The following is a 15146-nucleotide window of genomic DNA, read 5'->3' as shown; positions in this document are numbered from 1 at the left end:
GCACAATTTTGTAGTAGCAGGAGAAGAAAGTAATTACTTTTGTCTGGAGTGGAGCAGGCCAAAAAAGGTAGATGATCAAACACAGGGTCACAGGGTAATGATCATCAGAGTTGAGTGTAGGGAAGCTCTCCAGATAGACAAGGAGGAAAAAGAATTTGTGGGAAAAGACGATAACAAAATACCCAATAGTTTGTGTGGAAAAAATTATGAGGCTCTGTTAAGGCATACTCAGTTATGTCCAACTCTTTGTGACCCCATGGACTGTAGCCCACCAGACTCCTCTATCCATCGGATTTTCCAGGCAAGAAAACTGGAGTGGGTTGCCATGCCCTCCTACAGGGGAACCTCCTGATCCAGGGATCCAATCCAGGTCTGAGTCTCCTGCATTGGCAGGCAAATTCTTTACCCCTGAACTACCTGGGTAGGCCTTGCTATAGCATAAAGAGTGAAAATTGAGAAACAGGAGATTTAAGTCTGGAGAAGCAAATAGTGTTCAGATTGCTGCATGTTATAATGAGTCTGAGTTTTGTCCTATGGGAAAAAGAATCATTAAAAGCCTCTAAGCTAGGAAATACTATGATGAAGTTCATGTTTAGAAAGATCAACCTGGCAGCAATGTGGAAAAGTATTCAGAGATTTCTATGACTGGAAGAAAGTAGAACCTTCAGAGGCCACTATAATGTATAGTTTTGAAAATACAGAATGATAGTAATTGTGGTGAAGAAGAAGGCAAGAGAACCACATTACTTATTTGGGAGGGAGTGGAGGAAGAAAGGTTTCCTGAAACAATGGTATTTGAATAGGTCTTTGAGGAATGGATAGACTTCAGTAATACAAACAAAGGTAAGAACATTCCAGGCTGAAATGGCATAGTACATTGAAATTTTCTGTATAATCTCTGAAATTATTCTTAAAAATAAAATTTGTTAAAAAAGTTTTTCTAAACTACAGAGATGAAACTGTAAAGGCAAGGAATGACAGATTATTCTCAGAAATGAATACAACCTATTTGTAGGTAGAGTCACCTGAGTTCTAAAATATATTGATTACTACTGAGAAATATGGGAGGATATTCAGAATCATAAAGTTCTGGTATGTTAGAGCTGAAAAAATTCAACAAGTTGATTTGAAGGCGTACTAGGCAAGGCTTTGAAAGTCATGGCAAAAGGTTTAAGTTCATTTAGCAGGCCTTTGAAATCACTGCTAATTTTTGCTTTTTGGCTGCACCTTGTAGCATGGGGGATCTTATTAATAGTTTCCAGATTAGGGATCGAAAATGTACCCCCTGAATTGGAAGTGCAGCATCTTAAATGCACCACCAGGAATGCATCACTGCTAATTTTTAAGCAGTCATGAACAAGCATTTTGTAATATTCTGGGAGTAACAAAATCAGGTTTGGAGGTGCTTCCAGTGGAAGGGAGCATAAAACATGGGTTTGTAGCATCTTGATTCAGAAGGACTTACAGGAAATGATCTAAGTTTTTTTTGACAAGATGATTTCCCAATATTGAGCTTTACTGGTTTCTTTAACAGAAATAATAATGCCAAAGAGTAACTGGTCTGTCTGAAAAAGATTTATTATTTGTTGAGTCTATGGTTCTAGAAGGGCTCTCAAATAGACGTGGAATACTGGAATGGAACTGTTTGTCTGGAGCTTGAAAGGGAGCGGCAGGGCTGGAGGAGTGATCAGCTAGACATTCATACTGAATGGTATTTTGATGATGCATAAATAAGATATTAGAGATATTATAAGGAGGAAGGGAAAAAAGCAAGATAAGAAAAGGCAACCATTTAATTTATCTTCCAAAATGGTGTACTTCTGAGAGTGAAAGGCAGTGGTCTTATGAATGATGATGAGACAGCAGGTTATATAGGATGTCCTTTAATCAACAGAATCTGTGTCCACCCGGGAGGGAGGGGAGGGCAGATCATGGAGGTTCTCTGGGTAGATGATTGAGAAGGAAGAAACTCGGAAAGAGCTAAGGGAAAAGATATCAGTATAGGTAGAAATTGTCTATGGAGGCCATCCCAAGTAGGGACATCTGATAAACCTGGAGAGGTCTATTAACCTAGGTTAGAAAGCCTACATGAGGGACTACTGGTGTTGAAAAAGACCCTGATGTTGGGAGAGATTGAGGGCAGGGGGAGAAGGAGGTGATAAAGGATGAGATGGTTGGACAGCATCACCGACTCAATGGCCATGAGTTTGAGTGGTCTCCGGAAGACAGTGAAGGACAGGAAAGCCTGGTGTGCTGCATTCCATGGGGTTGCAAAGAATCAGACACAACTGAACAGCAGCAACATTGGTCCTAATGAAAACAAGTATCACTAGAGCTATGGTTTATTTAAGAGCTTTTACTCGCAAACTAGTATCTGCTTTTGAGGGGTTAAATCTGACTCTTTCTCAATTCTTTGCTATTTAATTGGTCTCCCATTAGCAAATACTTTCCTTTCTGAAACACCCCTAGATGCCTCTTTAGCACATCCCAGGACAGTTTTACAGCTCCAAACAGAAAGTAGATGAATGGTTGCTGGTTTCCATTTCATGCTTTAGATTTAGAGGTTGCATAACTTCTCATCATTACTGAAATTGGAAAATATTTTCAAAGCTTCCAACATGTCAAGGTCTGTGACTTTTAGTTAAATTGGATTTTGCAGTCTGTTGTATGTCTCTACTATATCCTATGCAGAGAAAATTGTAATAATAAAACAAAACAAAGCACCCGTTCTGTGGGAAATGTCCTCTAAAGATCACTGGGGGCAGTTTGAGTTGGGAAGATGAAACTGCTTTGCCAACTGAAATTGACATGAAATTATTAATTCTGATTTTATTATTTTTCTATAATTAAGGGATGACCTGGTCTATTTGCTCAGTGTTTGAAGCGGGGGAGCTCTTCTGTTTGGAGAAGGCGATGTCACCCCACTCCAGTGTTCTTGCCTGGAGAATCCCAGGGATGGCAGAGCCTGGTGGGCTGCCATCTGTGGGGTCACACAGAGTCGGACACGACTGAAGTGACTTAGCAGCAGCAGCAGCAGCTCTTCTGTTTGGGTGTGTGCTTAATTGCTCAGTCATGTCCAAGTCTTTGCAACACCATAGGCTGTAGCCTGCCAGGCTCCTCTGTTCATGGGATCTTCCAGGCAAGAATACTTGAGTGAGTTGCCATTTCCTCATCTAGGGGAATCTTTCTGGCCCAGGGATTGAACCCAAGACTCATGTGTCTCTTGCATTACAGATGGGTTCTCTATCTGCTGAGCCAGCAGGGAAACCTGTTTGGGTGGGAGCTTTTAAACCAGAGCTATTTCTCAAGGAGGGGTCAACTTGACCCTAGAGGGACCATTTTTGGCTGAGATGTCAAATCGCTTTGGCTCAGAATGGTTCCAAATGGCTAGAGGAAATTTTCTTCTTGTCACTTGTCCTGGTTGGCTAATGAAAGCCATGACTCAGACAAAATGCTTCAAGCAAACAAAACAACTATTTTCTGTGTTTCTCCAGTTCTTTGTTACCATAAAATAAGTTCTATTGATCTCTTTGTGCTAGTTTACATCTATTGTGAATCTGCTGAACAAATTTTGCGAAATGGATAAGTATGCTTGACTATATGTGTACTGACAAATAAGGGCTGGTGCATGTGAAAAGATTCATGGTAGTTTACGGTGTTCAAAATGTATCATAGATTTGTTGAAGGGTGAGCATGGGCATTTTTTCCAATATAAAGTACTAAAATAATTTTCTGCAGAATGATATTCTCCAAGGTATCTGTGCTGTGTGCTCAGCTGTGTCTGACTCTTTGTGACCCCTTGGACTGCAGCCCACCAGACTCCTCTGTCCCTGGGATTCTCCAGGCAAGAATACTGGAGTGGGTTGTCATTCCCTTCTCCTGGGAATTTTCCTGACCCAGGGATTGAACCTGTGTGTCTTCTGTCTCCTGCATTGGCAGGCAGGTTCTTTACCACTAGCGCCATCTGGGAAGCCCAGGAGAATTTCAAAGAAGATCTCAGAGTAGATTGATTGAAGTAAGTCCCCATTATCCTGTTTGATTGTAAAATCATATGGGCACAGGTGTTTTGAGCTGGGTTAAGAAACGTAAAGCTCATAGACTCATCTGTCAAGTGAAGAAGTAGAGGCTAGGAAACGGGGAACTCTCCTGTGCCCAACATGCCTGGTAGCCAAGTTAGGTTCAGAATTCAGCCACCTCAGCCCCATGCTTTCTCCACTGCATGACCAGCATGACAGGTGTCTCCTGATCCGAAAACCAGAGCCATTCAGAGAGCAATTGTCTGACACCATGGGTGATATGTGAGCCAGCTGCATGGCATATGCTTTGTATTTCTTTGAGAACATTTCAGGAGCTCAACTGCTTGTAGGCGTCGGGCACATTTTTTAGACACATAGGTCATTCAGAAATGGCAAAGATGGTCTTCGGGGTCACAGGCCTGGCTTCAACACCTACAATTTGTGCAGGTGACAAGTGGATCTTTGCTGAAAGGTAGACATTTATGGGAAAGGAAGAATGTAAATTGTTCACCGGACAAATATTTACTCAAATTGTCACTCTTTAGCACGGGGACTGTTTTAAGCAGGATCACTCGTTCCTATGGTGTGAATTCCCTTGTAGTCTGATCAATCTTGTCCTGCTTCCTTCAAAACACTGTCCTATCCTGGAATAGAGCTGTGTTCAACTTACGTTGCTTAGTTGCTACCAGACTGTGTCCTGTGTCAAATCGAGGCACACAATCTGACCACCCTGAGTGTGCTGTTGTGGACTTGAGAAAGAATATTTATAACCATGCTGTCTGGGAGCTCTGCACTGGGTAGTCACCTTGCCTATATAGTCAAAGAGAGGTTCATGAGATGACACTGGAAAAACTTTGGAAGAAATTCTGTGAAAAGACCTTTTTTTTAAAAAGTGATAGACTCCAATCCTGCTTCTCTTCACTAACAGAGATGACATCCAAGGTATCCCGAAGATGCCTCTAGTGTGAGGCTATATTATTCCTCTTATTAACTTAGTATTAATAGCTGTGATAATGTAGAAATGTTTAGTGTACAACTTCTACTCAAGTTATGTAATGAAATGTAATTAACCATTATGGAGGGTCAAGTTCCAGTTGATTAAGAAATGACAGCAGATGTGTTTGTAATTCTATTCTGTGAAAGAAATCACGTGAGCTAGTAATTAGCTCTGAAATAATATTTGGATTGCTTCACCCTCTTTGGGTTCCACTGAGTAGAACAAAATGTATTGTCATGACACACAGAGAAATGTATCAGGTCTCTTTTTTCTCTTGGTACTAAGGTCATATGAGCTTCAGGAAGGGGATTTTTAATTCAGGGTCATTGACTAGTCTGCTGTTTTCTATGGCACTTCTGTTGCATTGCTTTATAAAACATCAAAATGTACTAGCTCTAGGATGCACATACTCTAGGATGTGCTGTACAGAGCAGATCTTAAAATCTTCTTCCTGAGGATGAATTCCTAAAGGACGATTCCTAAACATCCCATGAAGCTGAAGCAATGAAATTCTACTACTTTTCAAAGAATTAGAAGATGACCCAATGGTTGCTAACTAGATACAATAATAATTTTTCAGATGATTGCTCAGGCACGGGGAAATGGACAAGGGCACTTCAGAAATATTTTCTGACACCTGTGTTACTCTGTTCTTAGCTGTGATCTGTGTCCAGAATCTAAGGCTCCACTCCTGCCCCTTCTCTTTTATAGTCTATGATAACAGGGTCATTAACAATTTGCCAGAACAATTCCGTATGACTGAGTTAACTCCAAAAGAGGAACAATCTTTAAGTGAAATCATACTACTCAAACAAAAATAGTGTTGAACATTCCAGGGAAATCCCATTGAAATGACAATGTACTCTCTGAGTTGAAAGAGTTTGCTGTGATTACAAGCAGATTATTTGGATTCTATATCATCACCTATTTGTTCTTAGGCACATTGCTTAACTTCCTCACAACCCAACCCCTTGATCTATAATCTGGGAAATAACAAGATCTCTCTTGCAGGACAGTTGTCAATGAGACAGGGTATTTAGTTCTAAGCACATTTTCACTAGTGCCTGGAGTTTGTAAAAGTTCAGTTAATAAGAGCTTTATTAGCAGTAGCAGTGTTACTACTAGCTACCGCTACTGACACTATACAATTATCTGCTGCTGCTGCAAAGTCACTTCAGTCATGTCTGATTCTGCACGACGCCATAGGCGGCAGCCCACCAGGCTCCGCTGTCCCTAGGATTTTCCAGGCAAGAGTACTGGAGTGAGGTACCATTGCCTTCTCCGACACAATTATCTACTGGATGGTTAATTATGTAAACTGTGGAAAGTGCCCAACTGTTTATTCATTCAACAAACATTAAAAACACTTGGTTCAGGCTAAGGGCTAAAGAGATAAGAAATGAAGGACATGTGTATACAATACATACCCACACATTTGTATGTTATATGCATGTGTGTGTTCTCAGTTGCTCAGCTGTGTCTGACTCTTTGAGACCCCATGGACTGTAGCCCTCCAAGTTCCTTTGTCCATGGGATTTCCCAGGCAAGAATACTGGAGTGGGTTGCCCTTTCCTTCTTCAGGGGATCTTCCCAATCCAGGGATCGAGCCTGTAACTCCTGAGTCTCTCCCACTGGTAGGGTGATTCTTTACCACTGAGCCACCTGGGAAGCTCCCATATGTTATATATGTATAGGTGTATATATATATATATATATAAAACATATAAATGTGTAAGTATATATACACAAATATACACATACATGAAATATGTATTAATACATATACATATTAAGATATAAGCATATTTTAAAATATATATTACATATAAATTTCCTATGCCTGATTCAGAAAGGCTGACTTTACCTGGTATATTGCTTATTTGCATCACTTAGCAAAACAGGCTTTGGGCTTAGGGCATTAGATTGATAGGAACGTGACCAGATGTCGCATTTTCAAAATTGAGTCCTGTGACCCAATATTAAGGATTCAAATTCCACGTCAATTAAGGTCATCATCAACTAACGACAGGTATTTTAACTTTATTGTTAGAGCCAAAGCAGGGATGACAATAGAAAGAGAGAACTCAATTTGGTTTCAGTTTTGTTGCGGCTGGATTGCTATCATCTAGGAGCCATTTACCAAACAGAGGAGAGACACATGGCTTTATTTATAGCCGTCTGCAGGGAAGGAATGCAGTCAATTGCCCCAGCTCTTCCGCAGTCGGTTAGCTTCAGCATTATCTCTATCAGGTGGAGGATGTATTAGGCAAACATAGGCTCCCTTAGGAATGTAGGCAAATTGATCCGCCAGTTAATTAGGCAATGCAGTGTCACCTGGGGAGAGACAGTTTTACAAGTGGGGGAGATTTAGTACAGGCAATTTTTTAAAAACCTCTTGAAATAAACATCATAATCAGTAATTCTTACTCTTATTTAACAATATTATTTTTATATTATTCTGCCAATTCAGAGACTTTGAGTTAAAATCATCCTGATGATTTATACCACTGATACTTCCGACCATGTGTGCGTACTGCCTGGCCTGTTTCAATGGCACTACTCTGATGCTATCACACTTAGACCCTTCGCTCTGAAATAAACATTCCCGAAACCTCTCAAACAGATAGTGCTCAGAGCTCTCCCCTGGGTCCTCTTCTGAATTAAATCAATTAGGAGAAGACCATATGTTCACCATATGTATGTCAACTTGCCAGGAATTCCTGAAAGGAAAGGAGATGACATTAAAAAAATCACAGATGACTTGAAAACACAAAAACTGAGAAAGAATTAATCAAGTAGTTAGATACCCATTGATATAATTCCAAAGCTGATTAAACTTAGACAAGAGACCTCCTGATTTTCATTATATATTACACTTCCTATTTTTTTCATTCTCATATGTAATTAATTTCTTAGGCAGTATAGGGAATCAATCACTCCTTATCAAGTTTTCTTCACCTGTTTATTCACCTGGAAAAAGTGAAATGATTGCCAGGCCAGTGGTAGTAGACCGGAACAAAATTCTTCAGAGTTTAAAAATCTGTAGGATACGTGCAACAACATTTGGTGAAGATCTTGACTGTTTCTCATTAATGGGATTGGGAATCCAGTTGGCTGAATCCTGATTATAATATTATGTTAGAGTTGGAACGTGCAGAATGGATCTCTTGGTCTAACTTTAACTGTACAAATGTTAGAATTAATACCTTAGAAGGCCTCACATGGTACTTAGCACAAAGTAGAAGTTCCATACATATTTAAAATATTGAAACAATAAGGACAGTGAGGGTTAGCAAGGTTGAGCAAGGTGATCTAATTAGTGAACAGGTCCGACTCCTAAACATTTGCTTCTACTCTGAATGCTATCAAATATTCTCCTCCCAGGTGACCATGCCAACCCCCACTCCCACCCTCGCCATGTTGAATCCCAGGTTAAGCATGACGTCCTCACCTTGGCATCCATCAAGTCTGCCGGGTCCCAGCTCCCTCTTCTCCTTTATATTACTTAGATGTACTTGTATTCTAGTCCATATGTTCTTTTGATTTACCCTCATGGTTCCTATTTTTTCTGCCTTTGCTCAAACTGTTTCCTTCACGTTGATAAACTTTTCTACCCACCTCTCCTTTCCAGAATCACATCCTCCTTTTAGTGAAATTAGGGGTGAATCCACAGAGATGTTAGAAGACTGGGCCCTAATATAGTTAAAAGAAAGTTAATAACAAACAGCAAAATGTCCTGGTGTGTTCCAGAAGAATGGCAGAAGTATGTCCTTGGATACCTTCAATGAGTTGCCTTTTTAGTTCCCATTACAGGGAGTTGAGGTGCTGAAAATGTGGGGATAAAGGGTCTGGTAGGACCTAACCCTGGAAGAAATGCACACTGTGCAGAAACTGTTTTTAAGGCATCCCTATTCTTTCCTTCTCCCTTTGGCTCGTTTCCCCTTTCCATCCAGTAAATGCAGTTAAAGTTGTCCAGAGTTTTATTGCTATGCCCTAAGCCAGCTGTCTTGACAGAGGTCCAAAGAGTTAAGTACCTTCTTACTTCTTAGTTCTGTCCAATAGTAACACACTTAGTTGCATAAGCAACTAAGCCCTATGCAGTGCTTGCTATGTGTCAGGAACTGTTAAAAATCATATATATGTATAAATATTATTTTTAACATATTTCTTTAGTTCTCATAATCAATCAATTCATGGGTTAATACTATAATTATTGCCATTTTACAGAAGCAGAAACTGAGGTATGGAGGGGTCAAGCAACCTATCTAAATTGCCCAGCTAGTAAATGGCAGAGCCAGTCTTTTATTTCAGTTAGTTTGGCTTGAGTCTGTGTTTTTAATGGTGATGTAGAGCCATTCATCTTGCTCGATGGTTCAGCAGGTAAACAATCAGCCTGCAATGCAGGAGACGCAGGAGACACAGGAGATGTGGGTTCAATCCCTGGGTCAGGAAGATCCCCTGGAGGAGGAAATGGCAACCCACTGCTGTATTCTTGCCTGAGAAATCCCATGGACATTGTAGCCTGATGGGCTACAGTCCAAAGGGTCACAAAGAGTTGGACATGACTGAGTGACTGAACACTTATATATAGCCATCCATCTAGCTGCTGAGATCTGACCATTGAAGTATAGTCAATGGGGTATAACTAGCTAACTATGTTTCTACCTTTCTATCCTAACTGGAGTCCTCTTTTGGATTTCTAAAGATATAAACCTTTTTTTTTTTTTTCCTACTTATGCCCTTTCTGACCTGAATATAGTCTCTCTTATGAGAAACTTGGGTTTCTCTGGTGGCTTAGACAGTAAAGAATTCGCCTGCAATGCAGGAGACACAGGTTTGATCCCTGGGTCAAGAAGATCCCCTGGAGAAGGGAATGGCAACCCACTCTAGTATTCTTGCCTGGAGAATTCCGTGGACAGAGAAAGCTGGTGGGCTACAGTTCATGGGGTCGCAAAGAGTCGACACAACTAAGCAACTAAGCACACACACGTGCATGGTAAACTTAGTCTTCAAATAACAAATTAAACAAGTACTTATTCAAAATGCAATGATAGTTTTCACTTTCCTCTTTTGCTTTCAGTTTTGTGAATTGTTTATGTTACTGTCCATGACTTTGACCTTAAACCTCCCATCTTTTTCCTGCTCCTTCAAAACCTTTTTTTTTTTTTTTTTCTAAAAGTACCTGTAACTCCACAGAGATCCATTTTGGGGCAACACTTACTCATGAAATCCAATTGAAGGTAGCTTACTCTTTGCCAGGCTGGCCATTATCTTCCTTTTCAATATCTCTGTTCAAAGATCCATGATGGCTTTTTGTACCTTAAATTTAACTTGTTGATTTTTATGTAATATCTCCTAAATACCATAGGTTTGCCATTTATATCTTGAATGAGACGTCTCCTAAGTTCCAAACAGTGATATAGAAGAACCTTGGGGGAGAGGAACATAATGACTTTATTTTCCTGCTGATGTTGAAGCAAAGCCATATATGAAGAACTATGTCCCATATATTTATATGTTGTCACAGATCTTTGAGTTAGAAATGAGTAAAACAGTCACCATGAAATTCTGGAAATGCTTATAGTAAACTACAATGAGGACAGTGATAGAAATCCTAGGCAAGGGCAGTGTGACAGTTCAGATAAAGAACAAGGAACAGCTGTATGATGAAGGACTTACAGGAAGAAATGCTAAACCATTTTGGGAAAGAGGGTCACATATTTTAGGGGGAGAAACACTCATATTTGACAAGCACATAGATTCAAAGAAAAAATAATAAATGGAATAGGAGTATCCCATTGCATCTTATCTCCTGCTGTCATAGGAAGTAAATAGACAATGCAATTCACCCTTGGGGGCTCAATACCCTGGTGAGTTTCTTGGAACCTTGCAAGAAGGATGGACCATATGGTCAGACGGCCTCTGTGACAACACGGGCTCAGATGAAATTTCAAGGATTATAAATCCTCCTGTGTTTCATATTTAATCACCAGCTGGCATTGGGAAGTCTAACATTGCACAATAAAGTGCCTAGAGGTATTTTATTATTATTTTTTTTAATATATCTTCCTCAGTAGTATCCGGATTTGGTCCCTGGAAAACAGACTGTGGCTCTCCATGGTGATCATGAATCTGCCTCAGTAGGGCAGTCTCCCCACCGGAAGCCCATCCATAACGGTGTGTGGTAGAGATCTGTCATACCATATGGGGGAAGATGAAACAAGAGTGCAAGTAGCCGAGGGACACACACAACTTGGAATCCTGGCAAAAACGGAAAAGAAGGAAGGGAGCATAACATATCCTCTGTCGATGCAGCCAAGCAGAGGTCAAGTAGTTAATTACATACCCTTTCTTGGTCTTAGGGCTTCCCTGGTGGCTCAGAGGTTAAAGTGTCTGCCTGCAATGTGGGAGACCTGGGTTCGATCCCTGGGTCGGGAAGATCCCCTGGAGAAGGAAATGGCAACCCACTCCAGTATTCTTGCCTGGAGAATCCCATGGACGGAAGAGTCTGGTGGGCTACCGTCCACGGGGTGGCAAAGAGTCGGACACGACTTCACTTTCACTTTCACTTTCTTGGTTTTAGAGTCTGTCACACAGACTTGGAGGGGAAAGAGAAAACCAGCAGGGAGAGTAAATCAGTGTTTCTGGAGAGCCACCAAATTAAATATCCTTGCTGTGGAATCTCTCAGGAGCCAGTTGAATGCAAGAGAGTGGGGTCCCTGGAGGGTACCACCATGCTGTGTACACAGTGCTTGCTCATGAGGCGTGGGCGTGAAGGACTTGGGGAGATAAGAGATACAAGCCAGGCTGTGTATTGAGTGATTGATGAATACCATGTCCTTTTCCAGGCCAGTTTCACCTACCGTTTGTTGTGCCTTTGTCCTGGAGCCATACTGAATTGCTCGGTTCACAGCTGTCTACCCTCTAGAACTCAGATCTGCCTGGAAGATGAATGGCGGAATGATAAACAGGTGGATGGGATGAGTGCATGAATGGAGAATGAATTTCTCACACAGCAATGCTTTGAGAAATTCATTAGTTGTTTTAACCCAAATGTCGGTAGCCGTCAGAGAGTTTATCTCCTGGAAGCAGCGTGGTGGGATGGCAGAGTAAGGTGGTAGCAGGTGAGGTGGCAAGAGTACACACATAGGAGAGAAGGATCCTAGAGGGGAAATTATGTGACTTCTTTAAATCAGAACTTTCCCCATGTCGTCTGTGTTTCCACGGTGCTTCAGTTATTGAATGCATAGTTTCTCATTCATTTCAAACATCTTAAAACAGCAGTACACACTGCTATATTTTAAATGGATAACCAACAAGGACCTACTGTATAGCAGAGGGAACTCTGTTCAATGTTATGTGGCAGCCTGGGTGAGGGGGGTAGTTTGAGGGAGAACGGATACATGTATATATCTGGCTGAGTCCCTTTGCTGTCCACCTGAAACTATCACAGCATTGTTAATCAGCTATCCTCCAAAACAAAATAAAAAGTTCAGAATGAAAACAAAAAAAAGCCAGCAACCCAAGCACATTTTGATGCAATTTTCAGGATTCATGGATCCAGTGATGTTAGGAAACGCAAACTGGGAAATCATTACAACCAAATGGAATAGTCAGTGTTACAGCATCTATTCCCTTAACCTTTTCAAGGTAAGACTGGCTCATGTCAGCTCAGCTGCAGCAAAGACAAAAGGGTTTGGTGACTGGAGGGAAAGAAAAGGGAAAACAACCTTTTTTTTTTCTTTTCAACTGGTCTTTCAGGGGAAGGGGCTCACTCAGCAGGTGGGATCTCAGGGCACTGGGAAGGCAAAGGCAGTGTGCAACGCACAGACAACAGGAAGTGAGCACACACACACCCTCTCCTGCACGTAAACACACCCAGACTTAACCCACCGCTGAACTTCTGCCCCTAAGTGACCGGCACCATTAGGACACAGGTCAAAAGGTTGGAGGGTGACAGAAAATGAAGCCTTACTGAATGAAAGAGAAAATGAAAAATTCTTTTGTTTGCTTAACTCTGTGGGTTGCATAGTGACTGTGATGGCAGAATGGAGTCCGGAGTGGGAAACAGAAGTCCCTGATTTATCGCATCCTGAGAGAGGCAGTTGGAGATTCAGTTCAGGTTGGAGAAAAAAAAACTATAGGGAAGACCTACATAAAAGAAAAGTTGAGTCTCCCTGCTCTTAAGAGGGAGTGCAGATGTGATCATCCTCTGAGGATAGTCAGAAGGTATGAAGGGCAACCTTAGGAAATTTCTCTTCCTGTGATGTACAGGATGGACGAAACACAGCACAGCTGGCCGACCTATTCTTTTCTCCCCACTTTCCAGGGCAGGCACCCATCACAGCAGGCAAGGAAGAAGTTTTTGATGAAAGCTGTATGCTCTGAATGTGCGTGTTTTGTATATAACCATCTACAAAAGGCGTGACAAGATGAAGCTCACCTGGCGAATTGTTTCACCTCATAGACAAGCATAGAATCTGGGGGTTTCCTGTGGTGCTTGGCTATTTCTACCCCTTTAAAACTTAAAGCACTTGTACAAGTTTCTATTTGTATGTTTCTATTTCTTTCCTTTCTTTTTGGATGATTCTGTTTCTTCCAGAATGTTTCTTCAGAGTGAAGCATCAACCATTTAAATGAGGGTGTAATTGATTATCCTGTGTTCCAACTCCATCCATTATTCTGTTGGTGGTTGTTGTTCAGTTGCTCAGTTGTGTCTGACTCTTTGTGACCCCATGGACTGCAGCACACCAGGCTTCCCTGTCCTTCACTATCTCCCAGAGTTTGTTCAAACTCATGCCTATTGAGTTGATGATACTATCCAATCATCTCATCCTCTATCACCCCCTTCTTCTCCTGCCCTCAATCTTTTCCATTCTGTTGATAGAGACAGTATTTTTTGAAAAGAAGAAACAGATTAGATGACACTGCTTCTTTTAGTGTGAACTCCAAAATGTCTGCTATTATTCTAGAAATCTTCCCCTATGAGCCTTCTCCTAGGTTGAACTTTAGCTATAGAAATTTTTCCCCTGATAGCTGAACAAATAATGGAATGAATGCTTCTCAAAATGGGTTTTAGATTAGAGATCCTTGAGCAGGCTCACACCTGTTATTTTTTTTAATGCAGTTTTCAATGACTTGCCTTCTAGCATTCCTGATTTTTGTTTCTAAAGGTTCCTCCATGTAAAACTGCCACAAGCCCCCAGAAATGAGGTTTTCAGCTCCTTGCAAACCCGAGGCAGACGTGAACACCTCCTGGGAGACTGATCAGTCTTACTAACCTTGTTGCAGGGATGGAAACTCAGAAACAAAGTGCCTGTGAGGATTAGGAGGAAGTCAGTGTCAGCACCAGGATTAGAATTCACACTTGTCTGGTTTCTCAGCCCATGACCAGCTCCCCCATGGACCTCAGCTTTGTCTCCAGCCCTGAGTGAGGGGGCTGGGTGTTTCCAGACATTGAAAGAATTCTGTTATCTTCATGCCTCCCCCTTGCAGGAAGGTCCCTCTTTAATAAGTGACAGAACTTGGTTGTTTCCATATATTGGCAGTTATAAATAATGCTGCTATGAACATTGGGGTGCATGTATCTTTTTGAATTAGTGTTTTCTGAGGGGGAGTGGAGCTCCTGGGTCATATAGTAGTTCTACTTTTAGTTTTTTGAGAAACTTCCATACTGTTTTCCATAGTGGCTATATCAATTTGCATTCCCACCAACAGTTTACGAGGGTTCCCTTTTCTCCATATCCTTGTCAGCATTTGCTGTTTGTATTCTTTTTGATGATAGCTATTCTGACAGATGTGAAGTAATATCTCCTTGTGGTTTTGATCTGGATTTCCCTGATGACTGGCAAGGTTGAGCATCTTTTCATATGCCTAATGACCATTTGCATTTCCTCTTTAGAAAAGTGTCTATGCAGTTATTCTGCCTATTCCGGGCAATTTGTAATCTTTTTTTTTTTTTTTGATGTTGAATTTTGCAAGCTGTTTATATACCTTGAATATTAATCCCTTATTGGTCATATCATTTGGAGATATTTTCTCCCACTCAGTGGATTGCCTTTTTGTTTTGTTGATGATGTCCTTTGCTATGCAAAAGCTTTCAAGTATAATTAGGTCCCATTTGTTTATTTTTG

Source organism: Capra hircus, chromosome 12 (assembly GCF_001704415.2).
Source record: "Capra hircus breed San Clemente chromosome 12, ASM170441v1, whole genome shotgun sequence".
Lineage (NCBI taxonomy): Eukaryota > Metazoa > Chordata > Mammalia > Artiodactyla > Bovidae > Capra > Capra hircus.
Note: the sequence above shows the minus strand (reverse complement) of the source record.